At 41.5% G+C, this 15,387-nt stretch overlaps 1 long non-coding RNA gene across 7 annotated transcripts in view; it reads right to left on the bottom strand.

Moving 5' to 3' along the window:
• The window catches only part of LOC134433715 (uncharacterized), a 228,679-nt gene extending 215,116 nt beyond the window's left edge, over window positions 1-13,563 (bottom strand). For all 7 annotated transcript variants that reach the window (XR_010031697.1, XR_010031699.1, XR_010031696.1 and 4 more), the window contains exon 1: window positions 13,480-13,563. This is a non-coding gene — a long non-coding RNA (uncharacterized LOC134433715). The remainder of the gene's footprint in view (window positions 1-13,479) is intronic.
• Window positions 13,564-15,387: the final 1,824 nt, after the last annotated feature.

Genomic DNA, 15,387 nt, shown 5'->3' with positions numbered 1-15,387 from the left:
GATATTATATAACTCAGCAATATCTGATAAACAGGATACCGGTAAGTTCCAGGAACACATGCACCAACACACAATACCTACTGCTGTATTTGTCAGTCTCACTTTGTTTCAAGGGCATTTGCTCACATTAGGAATCTGGGGTACAGAAGAGAAGGAAGTGTTGCTGATCTTTGGTGTACAAGTTTATCCTATTAATATTCTTTAGCAAGTACAGACAATTAAGAATTCTGTGTGGGTTTTGATCCCCTGACCCTGCCTGGAGTACAAACTGAATGTGCTGAATGACCTAAGTGAACCAAAATCTGCACCTCCTAAAAGCCATACGTACACCAAAATTAGACATCCTTGCTCATTATTTTGATGTTGAACAACTAATATAAAAAGACAAAACTATTGTAAAAAAAAGCAGAGTATAGAGATTAACACTAGATAGTTTTAGTCTAGAAATAAGGCACATGTTTTGAACAATGAGAGCTTATGAAATGAGAATTCCCATAGAGCAGAAGCCTAACAACATCTGTGTATTAACTCTTCTTTGAAGCTACTATCTCTTTCTCAAGACTTTAAATTTTTAAGATTTTTTTTAAGGTTGCGTGCCTGTGACAGGTAATTCATGTCACAAATAGAAAGTTATTTCAGTTATTTTCAATTTCATTGCTTTTCTCTCGAATAAGTAGTCCTCCAAAATTGCTCTGCAAAAGCTTGTATTAGATCCTCCATCATTTGCCCTGGCAGATCAAAGCTAGATGACTTTCTAGCAATACAAAGTCAGATGCAAGAATCCCTGGATCTCTTTCATGCTAAAAGTCAGACTAGAGGAACACAGCTCTTTTCCTTCTTACTGTCTATGACATGAAAGTCATGATCACCACCTTTTCTTATGTTCAACCAGGTATTTAAGCTAGGTCCTAATGAAAATATCATCCTAAGACAATTAAATACTTATTTAAACAATAACATATTTAGAGTGTCAGGAAAGAATTTAATTTCTTCATAAACTCCACCTTATGCTACTTCTTTTTTATAAGGACACAGAAGCAGAATATATTATTAGAAAATAATTATGTTGGCCCTCAGGAATGTAAAAATTGAAAAAAACAAAAGTGATACCGTTTCCAGTATAATGACTGTAAGGAGACCAGAAAACGGCATAAAGTATATCCATTTTAATGACAAAGGCTGTAATGAGACAAAGAAAAGTGAAAAACTAGTCTGCTTCAGAAGTCTGCACGATCTGATCCTCCATCAATTATCTATTCCAATCATGTAGAAAAGAGTTTCTGTCTACAGAGCAAATCCACTCTGGTAGTTAATCCTGCTGTCTTGTAGTTCCCCCTGGAGACCTGAGGATACAAAGCATTATGTCCCTGGGTAGCACTGTGCAGCCACAGTTTAACAATTCCCTCATCACATCCTTGCCATGTGTATCTCCGGGAAGCACAGAGACAATGACAATCCCACACATTGATTTTATCCCATGCTGATGCAGCAGGAGCCCAGCTTCCAGCCCTGCCTTACTCCTTTGCAGCTGAACCTACCAACACACTCCCTGCTCAGCAGGAGGCTGCAGCCACAGCTCCGGCTCTGCCTCACACCATCAGCTGCCTAGTGAAATGCTCCAGGTCATGAACATTTGCAAATTAAACATCATAATGGGATCTCTGAATTACCAGATAATCACATTAAATCGCTTTTTTCTGAAAATTACATACCTCAACTGATACAGAAATTAAAATGCAATAAATAGGATACAACCTTTCCCACCTGCGCAGGACTGCTGAACTATGAAATTCCCTTCACTGTTTAAAGTACCTAGTTTATAAAGGCCAGTAACTCTTCAACACATTTTGCTTTTATTTGTAGTCTGGTAAAGGCCTCTCTTTTTTCCTTGCTAACATGCCACTTTTGTGATCTCATTTCTTCTTTCATCTGCCTTTTGTCACACAGACCCTTTGAGTGTGACAGTGGTTGTAATTCCTTTCCATCTTTTTGTAGTTTTTCCTTTGGAATTAGCATCCCAGGTTATAGAAATAAAAAGTACCTCATATACTAACTTGAGCATGTCCACTTACTTATAGCTTGTGCATTTTATTCCTTTCCTACTAGGCATCTTCTTCATTTGGGCTTTCAATTATACAGAATTTCATCTCAGCAGAACTTTTTATTACATGGTGGTGAGATCAAATAGTAAACCACAGAAGATCTTCACAGACAGAGTACACTGCATTTAATATATGTGGGATATGAAAGGTTTTGTATATAAACAGCTTTTTAGCCCTACGTAATATATTTCCAGCAAGGGTTTTTTACTGAACCAATATCTTCTCAATTATCTTCAGATCAACACAGCATTTCCTTAAAAACATCCATATGTAATTTAATATCATAATAACCTTTAAATGTAAAGCCTTTTCAAAGTAACTATTTAGCTTCTCATGGCCTATATTTATCAGAGAACATGATTCCAAAACAGATTTCAGACTACAGTATTCCTTGATGCAGAATAAATCTTCATATACTCACAGAAACACCACTTAAAGAATTTAGGAGACATTAGGAAACATTTTCCACCCAGAGGCAATTGCATTAAAAAAAAAAAAAAAAGAAGCAAAATGTTTTACTGATTTTGATTCAGTTACATGGAACCACAAAACAGCAGTAGATTTTTAGTTACATATGGAAAATTTTCTGCCATATCATTATTCCCATTATCCTGAGGTGGTCTACCCTCAAATACCACCATCAACAATGTCACTACTGCACTTTTTTCTTCTACTACTACTACTCCTACTTTTTTCTTCAACTACTGCATGTTCTCCTTCTTCCTCTCTGTACCTTTCCTTCATATCTTAAGAAATAAGGTTTTGGCATCAGAAAAATTCTTTGTAATTCTTTGACTCTGTAAGCTTTTCTGCCCATGGAAGACTTTCAGTCCAAGACAACCTCTCCAGGAATTATATTTTCCTTAGTTAATTGTATTCATGTTAATACAACATTTAGCTATAAACATTTACATGAACACACATGGACCCACTCTCTGTAAAGGAGCCTTGAGCTGGCCACATGTGCCTCTCCAAACTGAGTGTGTTGGGGTTGAAGCTATGACAACATGTTTTCAGATGTGAATTTGCAACAAGGGAAGACAAAAAAAGCACACAAAATGCACTTTACTTGATCCATTTCTTCAAACAGAGTGTTTGAGCAGATGAGGAACAGCTGGGACTGAAGCTCCAGCATGCTGCAGTGTCCCAGCTCCCTGCCCTGCCCTGGCATTCTGTACCTGACACACACAAGCCTTGCCCAGCACAGATACCCTGACGGTGCCTGGGGCCCACCCATGTCCCGTGGCATGCACAGGCCTATTGTTTTCACTCAGCTGCTTACAATCACTCATAAGTCTGTCAAGATTCATGAGCACTTCTCACATACAATTGTGGGAACAGAAGTTCAACTTCCATGCCATTTTGCTCCATGACGAACAGTGCTGATCTTTAAAGCTTGGGAAAAAAAAGAATATTTTTATGACCTCATTGCAGCTCTTCCTAGCTGTGACCCTGATGTTTGTGGAAAGAGCAAAGAATCACATGCCATACATCTTGCTAATCCATTCAGTTCTTGTGTTAGGAATCATCCATAAATAGTTATTGCTCATAGAAAATACTTGTGCCCCTAAGGCTGGGTGCTAGGTTGCAACCAGAAAGCTCCTAACCAGTATTGCTCTTGGTATGTATGCCTATGACATTAGTATGTATTTCTCTTCCATCAAGGTTAGTCAGTATCTTTCATACAGATGATTTAATAAGCAAAATGTTCTGAGCAGAGGTATCAGCCAGGTGAACAGAAGTTCTCCCAGGTAAGTGTGCAATGCCTGCTGGTGGGCAGGTCACTGGAATACAGACACACAGGGCAGCAGCACTCTTGGCTTCTCAGTAAGGACACTGATAGTCCTGGCTACACGAGACAGCCACAGCCAAGTTCACTCTTCTCGCAAGATACAGAAGACTATCTTGCCAGAAAAATGAGATAAGATAGTAAGTTGTAGACTTTAACACTAAAAGACCAAGACACAAGACTAAGAGAACATTACACTAAGCTCCAGTTGAACAGCACAGTCCTTTATCAGACATCTTCAGTCCAGCTGTAAAACAGCAGGGCACAGCTCAGCACAAACTGGGGTGAGCAAAAGAAAGCAACTGGATCTTCTTTTTAAGCCTGATGGGAAATTATCAGTTCTCATAAGAAATTCAATTTGTGGCAAAAACTGGGGAGAAATGATCATTTTAAGGCATCACTTCACAGAGGAGAAAGAGAGAGTTCTACCAATGTTACAAACAGTTCCAATGTGTAAGTGTGGCTGCAACTGCTGGAGAATATAGACTGTGCATGTTGTAGGCTGCTGCCACTGGTAAACTGACATGGGAATTGAACATAAACACAGACTAGGATTTAATGCAGTAACTGAAACGGGGATAGAGTGAGGAAGGATGTATTTTTATGGTCACAGGGAAAAAAGCGTAAATTTGTTCTTGAGGACAAACATGGAGGGACACGCTTTCTATTTTGATTTTTATAAATTAAAAAAACCCAACTATTTGAAAAAGAATTTATCATCACAGTATAAAAAAGATTCTCACTGAGACCAACACCTGAAATTTGGTTATGCATTTGCTCTTGGGTACTTATCAAATTTTGTATTTAGTGGTGTCATCAGCACGGTCCAGTGGATAAAAGAGCAGCTTGAGACTCATTGATACTACCCCTGGCTCTGTTTCTAGGTGATCTGGGCATGTAATTTCAAAGTCCTCTGCAAAGCAAGCCAGCTTCATTATTTTCAATTTTAGTAGGATGGAAGAATAAATCGTTCCAGTGGGCAAAAGTGGGAGAGAAATGGCACGTACAATTACTAACTGTACTAATTGTATATGAAATACCTGGATTCAACTGAGGAGCATTTTCCATTGCTTTAGCAAAAAGGTGAAAAACATGCAGGTGAACATTAACTGTTCTAAATGCAAAACATTTTCATGCATTACTCTCAGCCCTGTCAGTAGTGAACAGCATTAACAAAAACTGAACAGATACAGCTGTAGTTTAATGCAATGGACTTTCTAAATTCTAATTCTAGTTCTTGAGGATGGGAGCAGAACCTCATTAAGATCCCTTGGGCTCATCATGATATCCAAGTTGTAACTCTGAAATTGGTTTTTCTTTCTGTCACCAAACATTTCAACATTAAGACATTTCAATATAATCTTAAACAATCACAGCTCTGAAGAGAGCCACAAAATTCTTTCACAGGTAAGCAATATAAACACAGTCACAGGAAAACTCTCTACTAAGGTTTTCATACAACCTCTGTCAAGCAGAATGCAGAATCTCCTCTAGCCCAACATAAAAATTTCATCTTTGTCCCTTACTGCACTTAGTCAATTCAGAAGCCTTGCCTCAGTTGGGCACTACATTCATCTGCTCTGGTTACAGGCCAAAAAAAACAGAGAACAGAAGGAATAATAAGTCAAATTCCTGGTCTCTTTGTCCTGGGTATTTAGGAAGGCTCAAGAAACATGGTAAGAGAGCAACAGGAGAGGGGAGTACAGACATCCCTTAAGTTCTAAAGCATGACCTTCCCTGCTTTCATTCCTGCCAGTAAAAACATTAACATAAAACCAATTCTTTGATATAATATCTGAGTAGAGCAAGAGATTACATTAAGTTCTATCAATATTCAGAGGCCTGAATAAAGCTCCAAAGTTCTCTAAACAAATAGAGGTCCTCTTGGAAATGGCCATAAATTGCACAAAAAACCACCTTGAACTGAAGTAATGTTTTTTTTATTTGACAGGAGTCTCTAATAAGAGTTCAGATCTGAAAAATACAAGTCTTCAAAAATCACAGATCTTTTTGACTGGAATTTATTTTTGCATCATGTTTGTACTGTTACTAATATTCCAGTGGTGAGTTTACCTCACTGTTACAAAGACAAACCTTGCTTGCTCAGTTTCACCTTCTAGACAGTGCATTTCATCAGGCTGGCATTGGCTACAGTGAAGAATTTCTTCCCCTGTGATGAACCAGAACAGGTACTAAAACACAGCAAGCAAAACTGGGCCAGCTCTCTTTGGTGAATCAAGCAGATAGTGAACTTGGGTTCCATTTTTTCTAATCCTTTCCTGTCATGACATTATCTAACCCCTCTTCTCTCTCTTAACAGCAATAAAATGTACATGTGCAAAATACTTCTCTATCCTTAGTACTGTCATTACATCTCTAAGAGCCACAGCAGCCCACTAAAACCTCACTCAGGGTACACTACAGCTTGCACCCACTTTACTAACACCATCAGATCCCTTTGCATCAGATAGCTTTTCTCTTTCTTACATTTACTGTGGAAAACTGATATTGTTACCATCTATGTCATCAATAAAGCGCTAAATAGTCACTGCTAATAACCAGTTCTTATAGGATCCTACAGAAAGGTACACACTCAGTGAGGATTACCCATTTACAGTCATGTTTCATAGCCTGTCTGCCAGCTTTTAGTCCATTTAAGAAGCATCAAATTGATTTCATTTCAGTCTAGTCACTTGATCAAAAAATCATGACTCACAGAAGCATATTATATATTACTTCAACGCAATGGCATTGATCGAACTGTTTTTGTTATCTCTCAAAAAAGAGAATAAAGAAAGGAACAAAAAGGCAGGTTGATAAAATCTATTTTCCAAAAATCACGGGTGACTAGACTTAAAGAATGATAGGAAGCTTAAATGTAGCCCAGTGAGAGAGTTTCTTTCATTTTTTCCAGGACCAGAGCCAAATTGATAGGCTTCCAATTATCCAGAAGATTCCTCTTGAAAGCATTGGTGACAAATTTCCAAGTTCACTGTAATTTTTCCATGTTTCAAAGCATAGTGAAAAATTCAAGCTTCATAACCCAAAGAACTCTACAGTGAATTCTGTAAAAACTTGTGGGTATTAGTTGTCAGGTCCAGATGTTTAAACAAGCCAAACAGTAGCACAAGAGCAGCTCCCACAGCAGAGATGGAGGAGGCTGTTTTGTGCTTCACCATCACCACCAGCTGAGATACAGTCTAGTACTTTATCCTCTACTGACACCTGAAGAAAAGGTGATTCAATGAATACTTTCCCTAATTCTAATAGACATTTTTCAACCAACAACAGCCCACTCTTTTTTCAGACTCCTTTTGTTCTTAGTAGACTTCTTTAAAATAAAAAAAAAGAAAGGCAAGAAAAAGGTATTTCATCCATTATTCCATTCACCATTGAGATTTCTGGTGCCTTTATCAATTTCTTAAAGTACTTAACTTTTATTTTATAGAAGATTCATACTCCTACTGTCTCACTTGGGGATTTCCACAGCAATAATTTTTCTTTGTTGGGTTTCCTTTGTCTTTTTGGTCATCAAGTCTAACATTCTTAGACAGGAAAAAGCTGTTTTATCATTTTTATTTGTCTTGAAACTCGTTGTCAGTACTATAAAACTGGCCACTTTCATAAACCAGTGAGAACAGGGACTTAAATATATTTATTATAGGAAAATTGAACAAAATCATGATCACTTATGCCTAATTGGCTACTTATTAGTGATTTGCATGCCACGTAGAGAAGCATTGTAGGAGAGGAAAAGCTGTGGCACTGCTGACTACAGCTACCATGACACTCAGTACAGAACCTCTCTGTCACAGAAAATCCTTGTGTGAGTCCCCCAGAGTTCTGTTCTCTGCTGCAGAAAAAATCACCCAAGAGAGGCTGCTGGTCCCAGGCTCATGGCACAGATGGGGGCTCCTTACAGGCCCCACCACTCAGCCCCTCGAGGAGCAGCAGCACAGACCAGATGGCTCCTGGCTCACCCTGCAGCACCCTGAACCACAGGTTTCCTCAGAACTGGCTTTGTGATGTCCCTCTGATGCACAGCAGAGCAATTCTGCCTGCAGCCTCCCATCCAGGGACAGTTAAGGACATCTCCATTGGATTTAGGGATATTTACTTGGCTCTGGCCAGCTGAGATACAAACTAGATAGCAACTGAACAGCATTTCCAAGATCAGATACCAAAACACAAATTCAAGAACAGGACACAAAATTCAATGAATATCATATGCAGATCAAGTGAGGAAAAGAGATTCTTAATCAGGGTATGTAAGACTTTATGGTGGAAAGACTGTATTTATTAATGGTAGTTTAGTATTTATACCATGCCCCAGGACTATTCTTTCTGCTGTGCAAAGATCAAAAAAAGCCTTTTTACTTTAGAAAGAAAAAAGTAATTTTCTAGATGTCAATGGACTGTGTTTTCTGTTCTTCTGCAATAGCTATTCTCTGAAAGCTTAAACGGATTGCTCTTTAACCATAATGTTGTTAAAGAAATGCCAGGAAGTTTATTCATGGTTTATTAATACTGCAGAGGGCCCAATGCAGCAAGATGTCCAGACTTCCAAAAAACAGGCTTGCCAACCATCCCCTTGGCCAGTTTCCAATCAAGGAAGAACATTATAGCCAAGCTGCAGCTACAATGACTTCAGAATTTGTTGAAAAAATAAAAAGTAGAATGATCCAATACACAAAGTCTTACTCCAATTTTATACACACACACAAAAAAAAAAAAGGTCCCAAAATGCCACCCACATTTTATTTGCACCACCACATAAAGTCCAGACAAGGTCTGTAAGAATATGTTTTCCCCAAATGATTTTTCAGAATTCAGGTTGGTATCCTGACACCAAAAGGCAAAGCCCCTAACCAATTGCAGTACATTTCTTAATTCTACCATATGCTTTCTTTCCCTGCAGAATATTGATAATTCTGTCATCTGGGTTCCTCTTATCTTTTTGATAAATGAGGCTATTGCCTTCCTAAGTCATTAAGGCATTTAACCTCTCCTTTACATTTGAAACACATATCTGATATACAAAATAATTATGAAGCCCTTCACTAGAAAACTATTTTGGCCAACACCAACTCCACTTAGGTTTGCAGTTTCTGAGATCTTTTAAGATTGCTCTCTAACAAGATTACCTGCATTTCCTCCATCAGGGCCAAACATGTTTCCTTTTCAAGGTTAGTGTTTGCAGATTTTTGTTCATTTTTGGAGTGTTATAGGATGAAAAAATGGGTTGTAAAGTGATAGTTTTCCCATGAAAAATAGCTCAGCTTCTTCTGAAGGCACATTCCACTAGTGATCAGTCACCTTGCTCTCTATGAAAATGAATGACTATGATAAATAGAAGTGTGCTGTTGTATTCCTTTATAGAAGAGGATCCCAGCACAAGGTCCAGAAACAGACTCCCAAGGCATTACAAGGCTGTCCCTCAGCAGGGTTTGGGGAGGGAGAGGGCAGGGATTCCACCACACCCATTCCCCAGCATTCAGCTCCTGCCACCAGGCAATGGCTCCTCACCTCTTACTCCTCTGTATTCCAGAAATGAAAGCAGAGACATTTCAGGTGTGATTGCCTGTCCAAGTTGTTTCAACCATTCATAAACGAAAAAAATTCCTTTACTATAAAAGTTGCCCACAAAAGGGTGGCTGTTCAGTATTTCTGGTGGATGAAAACATCTGTCATTATTTGACACTCAGGCAGCCTTTTTTCTTTTCCATAACATATGCAATATTAGGAATAATGAGTTTACCAGGACTCCACGTCCTATAAACACAAAGTGTTGGGTTTTTTTTAGAGCATTCTCAAATGCAGAACTACTTCAATAATACAATTTAAATCCAAAGATTATGTATCAGTGTTTCTTCTGTAATTCTTTTTCTTCAAAAACAAAAAAAATTACTTTATCAAACTGCACAATCACAGGGAAAAATCTGGGAGCCTGACAGGCAGAAGCCATTCACTTTTCATGGTGCACTGTTCCTCACCATCTCAGTGCCAAAACATTTCTGCAGAGCTGTCACAGGGGAACTTGAGGTAAAATCCCTAAGATTTATGTTAAGCAAGAGTTTGGGTATCAGGTGACAGTTATTCTTAAATCTTCCTAATGAGGTCATAATGAATTTTGTTTTCAAACACAGTGTTTCTGATTCCAAAATTAAACTTTGAAAGAATCTGATGGGTTTCAGACTTCATTTTAACAAGTATTTCTAAATGTTTTAAGGTTCTTTTAAGGGCAAATACTTTTGAATATGTACCCAGCTCTGGAAGGCCACAGAGAAGCCTGGAACATTTCTCCTATGAAGACAAGCTGAGAGAGTTGGGGTTCCAGTAACTAAAGGGGCTACAGCAGAGCTGGAGAGGGAATTTTTACAAGGGCTTGTAGTGATAGGACAAGCAGGAATGACTTTAAACCATTCTTTTAAGTTCAAAGAGGGCAGGTTTAGATCAGTTCTTAAGAAAAAAATCTTTAGTGTGAGGGTTTTGAGGCACTGCACAGGTTCCCCAGAGAAGTTCTGGATGACCCAGCCCTGGAACAGTTCAAGGCCAGGTTCAATGGGGCTCTGAGCAGCCTGGTCTAGTGAAAGGTTCCCTGCTTGGTAAGGGCTTGAAATGAGATGATCTTTAAGGTCCCTTCCAACCCAAACCATTCTATGATTCTGTAACTTTACAATATGGCTTATTTATTCAGTGATACCAAGGAGACAGCCTTAGCAGTTTTTGCATAGTTCTCCTAAAATGCACATGGACTTTGGGATTTTTTTTTTAAGCACCAGTAAATAACAGTCCTAAACAATGCAATATTACTTCATACTGTTAAACACCAGTTCAGGTACTATGTGTTTTGTTTTCTCCGTTCTACTCTAGGCTGTTATGAAAACATAAACAAACTTAAAACATTTGTTGCTATTTGTGCTATGTACAGCTCTACTCAGCCCAGAGTCTTTTTCCCTTGTTCATTACTTCTATCTGGAACTGGGAAACTTTTCTTGAAGCAGTATTGTTTTTCATGTGGGAAAAAAAAGAAGGCAAGAGAAAATGAAGTGTTTAAAAGTCTCACATTTTACAGAGTACATAACACCCAGTTATAAATATGCTACAATCAGCACACTACAAATTTTATGAAGAAAGAAACAGATGATGGTGGAATTCAGTTCGTGCTAAGAAAGCAGGAACAGGGCTTAGAAGAATGCTTACATCTGTCCCTAATTTGCTTGCACATAAACCCACGGTAATCTGCTTTATTGCCAAAGTCATATAAAGAAATTGAGCACCAAGCAGCATAGGTAATCTTCAACTGGACGCCCTCCAGCCTAATTAGACACAAATGCCCAGAAGGCCAGAGACTGAAATATGGCATGTAGATTTTGAAATATATGAAGAGACAGAACAGTCTCATTAGCAGCCATCCGGGTGTGTGCTTAAGCCTCTGAAGTTCCTTTTCTGACTGAGGGAAGGAGCAAGCCATGTCCATGCCCGAGGCTAAGCACAAGGAAAGCATCCTGCACCTTCTGGAAATGGCCCTGATCTCCCTACCCCCACCCCAGCACACTCCTCCTGGGCTTTGTGCAACTCTTGGCAACTCCTTTGTGCAGACTTACCCACAGTCAGCCAGCTGATTTAGTGTCAATAATGCTGGAAAGCCAAAACATTATAAGTCATTGAAAAAATAAGACAAAGAAGCAATTCTGTGGAGAGTTTATAGAGATATTGGTTCGTTATTCACTATTTAGTAGATACATTTCTTAAAGAAAGTTAGTCATGGAGTTTTGCCAAAAGCCATTTTCAAAGTGATAATTTTCCTTATTTCAAACCACTAAATGCTTTTATTTTTATTGCATCAAACAATTATGGTTGGCTACTTTCTGACTACACTCTTGTCTCTCTTTGATTTCATTTATGCATCTATTTTATATAACAATGAAAAACTATGAGTGAATTAAAGAAATAGACAGAGGAGAAGTCCATGACAATTTTAAGGCAGAATGGCTGTGGCAGAAAAGGCTCTGTGCAGAAATGACCTCCATGTTGCAGATTTCAGGCACTTTCAGGGACTATCTATTTTTGGAACCATAATAGCTGCACTTAACTAACCAGAGGGTGTGATAGAAATGTTTTTATCAAGTTATCTCCATCTAAGTTATTTGGAGGAACAATGCAAGGCAACACATTACTTCCTTTTTCAATTGAATTTTTACATTATCAGGAAATATCACACTGGCCACAAAACTATAAACAACTTTCGGTTTTAGTAACGTAAAAGGAGCTTTGTGCTTCTTTTCATCTTCTGCAAACACAACACAAAGAAAACACAGGGACACAGGAGCCCAGAAATCTTGTGTGCAATAAAAAATTGTGGATAAAGCCTTCTGTTAATTGACATTCAAGGTCAGTTTGTACCTTTGCTTGTGATACTGTATCAGTGCCTGAGATCACCAATCAGCCCCATTTTCTTGACAAATTTTATGGGAAGAGAATCTGACATCTAACCTTAGTAGCAAGCACCACTGAAGTGTTACTATTACAAAACAAATAGGCAAATGTTAACTAGGGATAATTTTTTTAAAGAACTTATCTATAGATTTTTTTAATGTTTTTTTATATTTGCAAAGGGCTTGTTTGAGAATCTTTTTAAGAATATGTACCAGAATATGCACTGTTCTCTTTTGCCCGTCGCTGTGCCTTAAGGTTTGAGTTTCAAGGAAAGAAAATAAAGCAGTAAGAAAGGATTTACTTGGCCGCAACGTGGCAAGCCTTGCAGTACGTCCCATGGCTGTGTGACCGCACCCAGCGGCGCAAACCGGGGGATGCCCCTCGGGCAGGGGCCCGCAGCCCGCCGGCCTGTCTGCCTCCGGGCCACGCGCAGACAGACAGACAGACACACAGACAGGCAGACATGAGCTCACCGCCCACGCAGGAGTCAGCTCTGCTCCCGAGCCGCAGGCCTCGCCACAGAAAGCCGCGCCCAGCCGGGTGCGTCTGTGCCCAGCTCGGGCAGCCGAGCTCAGGCGGCAGGATCCACCCCGACGTACCGGGATCCTGCAGAGCCCGGGGGGACACGGCACCAGCGAGGCCCAGCCTTCGCTAAGGACAAATGTAAACAAGAAGAAATAAAGGGGGAAGCGGGCAACCCTTGGCTGGTTGAAGCGCATGGAAGGGCAGATGGCACCTGTGTGTGCCCAGGCCCAGGCCCAGGCTCAGGCTAGAGCCAAGCGGCCCCGAGGGCACACGCAGGGGCGGTTGTGAAGGACAGGGTGTGGGGATGTCCAGCCAAGCCAAGCCAAGCCAAGCCAAGCCAAGCCAAGCCAAGCCAAGCCAAGAGGAGGCCGTCGGCGAAGCCAAGCGCAGTGGCAGAGGCTGGGAAAGGAGATGCCCCCGGCGGGGAAGGGTGGCGGAGGCGGAGGGCAGTGAGGGGGAAGCCTGCGAGCCCCGGCCCCAGGGAAGCAGGGCTCAGCTCTGAGCTGAGGAGCTGCACCCTCCCCGAGGCAGGTGCGCCATGCCCGGCCCGGTGCCTGACCCCGAGGGCTGCCCCTCGGGGACCCTGCATCGCCCCGACCCCGCCACGGGCAGCATCCCCCTTACCTTCCGCTGCGGGCGGGGCCGCTGCTCGCCCGCTCCCCCGGCTGCTCCTGCCAGGGGCGGCGGGGCCGGCCTGGGGACCCCGCGGGGCAGGGGTGGCCGGACCAGCCCAGCCCAGCCCGGCCCGGCCCGGCCCAGCGAGGCGGCGAGGCGCGCCCGGGGCCGGCGGCGGCGCGGAGCCGAGCGGGGAAACCCGGGCTCTCCCGGCTCCCCCGGCCGCCTGGCACCTGTTGCCAGGGAAACCCAGGTGTCTCCTCATCCGCGGCCATCCCCGGCGCAGCGGCGGGGGCGAGGGGCGCGGGGGCGGCGGCGCTTGCGGCGCGGGGGCGGCGGCGGAAATTTAACAAGCAGCTTTTTCTGCTGGGAACGTGTCTTTGGGCAGGTTTCTCCTAGTTTTGGGCACGATAAACCTGCTCGTCTGTTACGCTAGGGCCTGTTTGAGAAGAAGTAATTGTGATTTGGGCAGGAATTGCCAGTCCCTGCGAGCCCAGAGAGGCTCCTGTCTCCTGGCCTTGTTTGCAGGACTCTGTGGAACAGGTGGAGAAATCATGAGCAGATTTCCTTTGGCTTTCTGACAGTGGAGAGCGATGTCATTGCATTGACTGGTTCAGCAGCAGTTCTGTATGTAGCATAAGGGCATGTCAGCCTGGAGGAGAAGATCACAGAAATTATGCCACTCAAAAATTGCCTCCATTCCCTTCCTTGCAGCTGGCAACTAATCAGTTCCAGGAATTTGAGGGAGGCTGTGTATTAAGGTAACTCTGCAGCTAGCTGGGCTTGCCAGCCCCCATTCATCCTTAAGGCTCACCCTTTGTGCCATTCCTGGCTCTCTCTGACTGAAGACTTGTCCTTTGCATATTTCTTCTGCAACAGAAAGGGTGAGCCTCTCCATTTGGATCCTTGTGGCACTTGTTTATTTCCAACATCCTGTAGTACTCTGCCTATAAACTAAAATACGGTCTTACAATAAAAGTAAAAGTTAATTTGACATTTTCTGATTGTATATTCATTACAATTTTCTTATAAGCACTTGATATTATCTTTTCCTACCCCAGGAGAATTTTGAAGCTGTTTTATATATGTTCTGCTTCAAAAACCAAAAATGAAGCGTGACTGTATATATTTTTGATATATTAATAAACAAGAAATGTATATGGTTTTATTCCATTTAATATATCAAGACCTGACAGACAGATGGATTGCCTCTGCATAGGCCATGTTCTGGCACTGGGGGCCCAACAGTAGATGTTACAATCCCATATTCTTCTGCCAGTAATACTGGGGAGAACCTGACACTGGGCAATAGGCATTTCTGCCCTGTAGACCTTTTAATCCCATTAAAAATCACCAGGCAGTGGCTGGCTTTCCCTTATCTCAGAAAAATCACATCTGGTTTCAGCATACCACATGGCTGGGCTGGAGTCTCTTCTGAAACTCCAAACCAATCTTATCGTAACCAAAAACTGCTCATAGAGGCAGTGCTGCTGTTGTCTTGTAAGGGAAGAAATGCCGTCAATTTAGAGAGAGAAGGATATTTTGTTTCCAGATGCATCCTCCTGCAGCAGTTGCTGTGGTTTTATAAATTCTGAAGTTGTTTTGCCACATCAGCACTAAAAACTGTCATAAAACATCAAAGGCATCAGCTGAACAAGAGGCTACTCAGTACCTCTGATGTGTGCTTGTTTCAGTTTCTGTGTCAAGACAGGCCACAGGTAGCAGTTTTCAGAGCCTGTCGGATCTTCAGACCCCCTGCACACTGACCCACAAGGCAAGGTCCTGTACTTTTCCCTCATTTGAGCAAGGCTAAAAGCTCTCTTGAGGATTAGAAGGACACATGCTGTGTCTACCATGTGCACTAATAAATGATCAGTAATTACTTCTTCCTCAGTTCTATGCGTAATTATTTCACCT

Source organism: Melospiza melodia, chromosome 2, assembly GCF_035770615.1.
Source record: "Melospiza melodia melodia isolate bMelMel2 chromosome 2, bMelMel2.pri, whole genome shotgun sequence".
Lineage (NCBI taxonomy): Eukaryota > Metazoa > Chordata > Aves > Passeriformes > Passerellidae > Melospiza > Melospiza melodia.
This window is presented reverse-complemented; position numbering and strand designations above follow the sequence as displayed.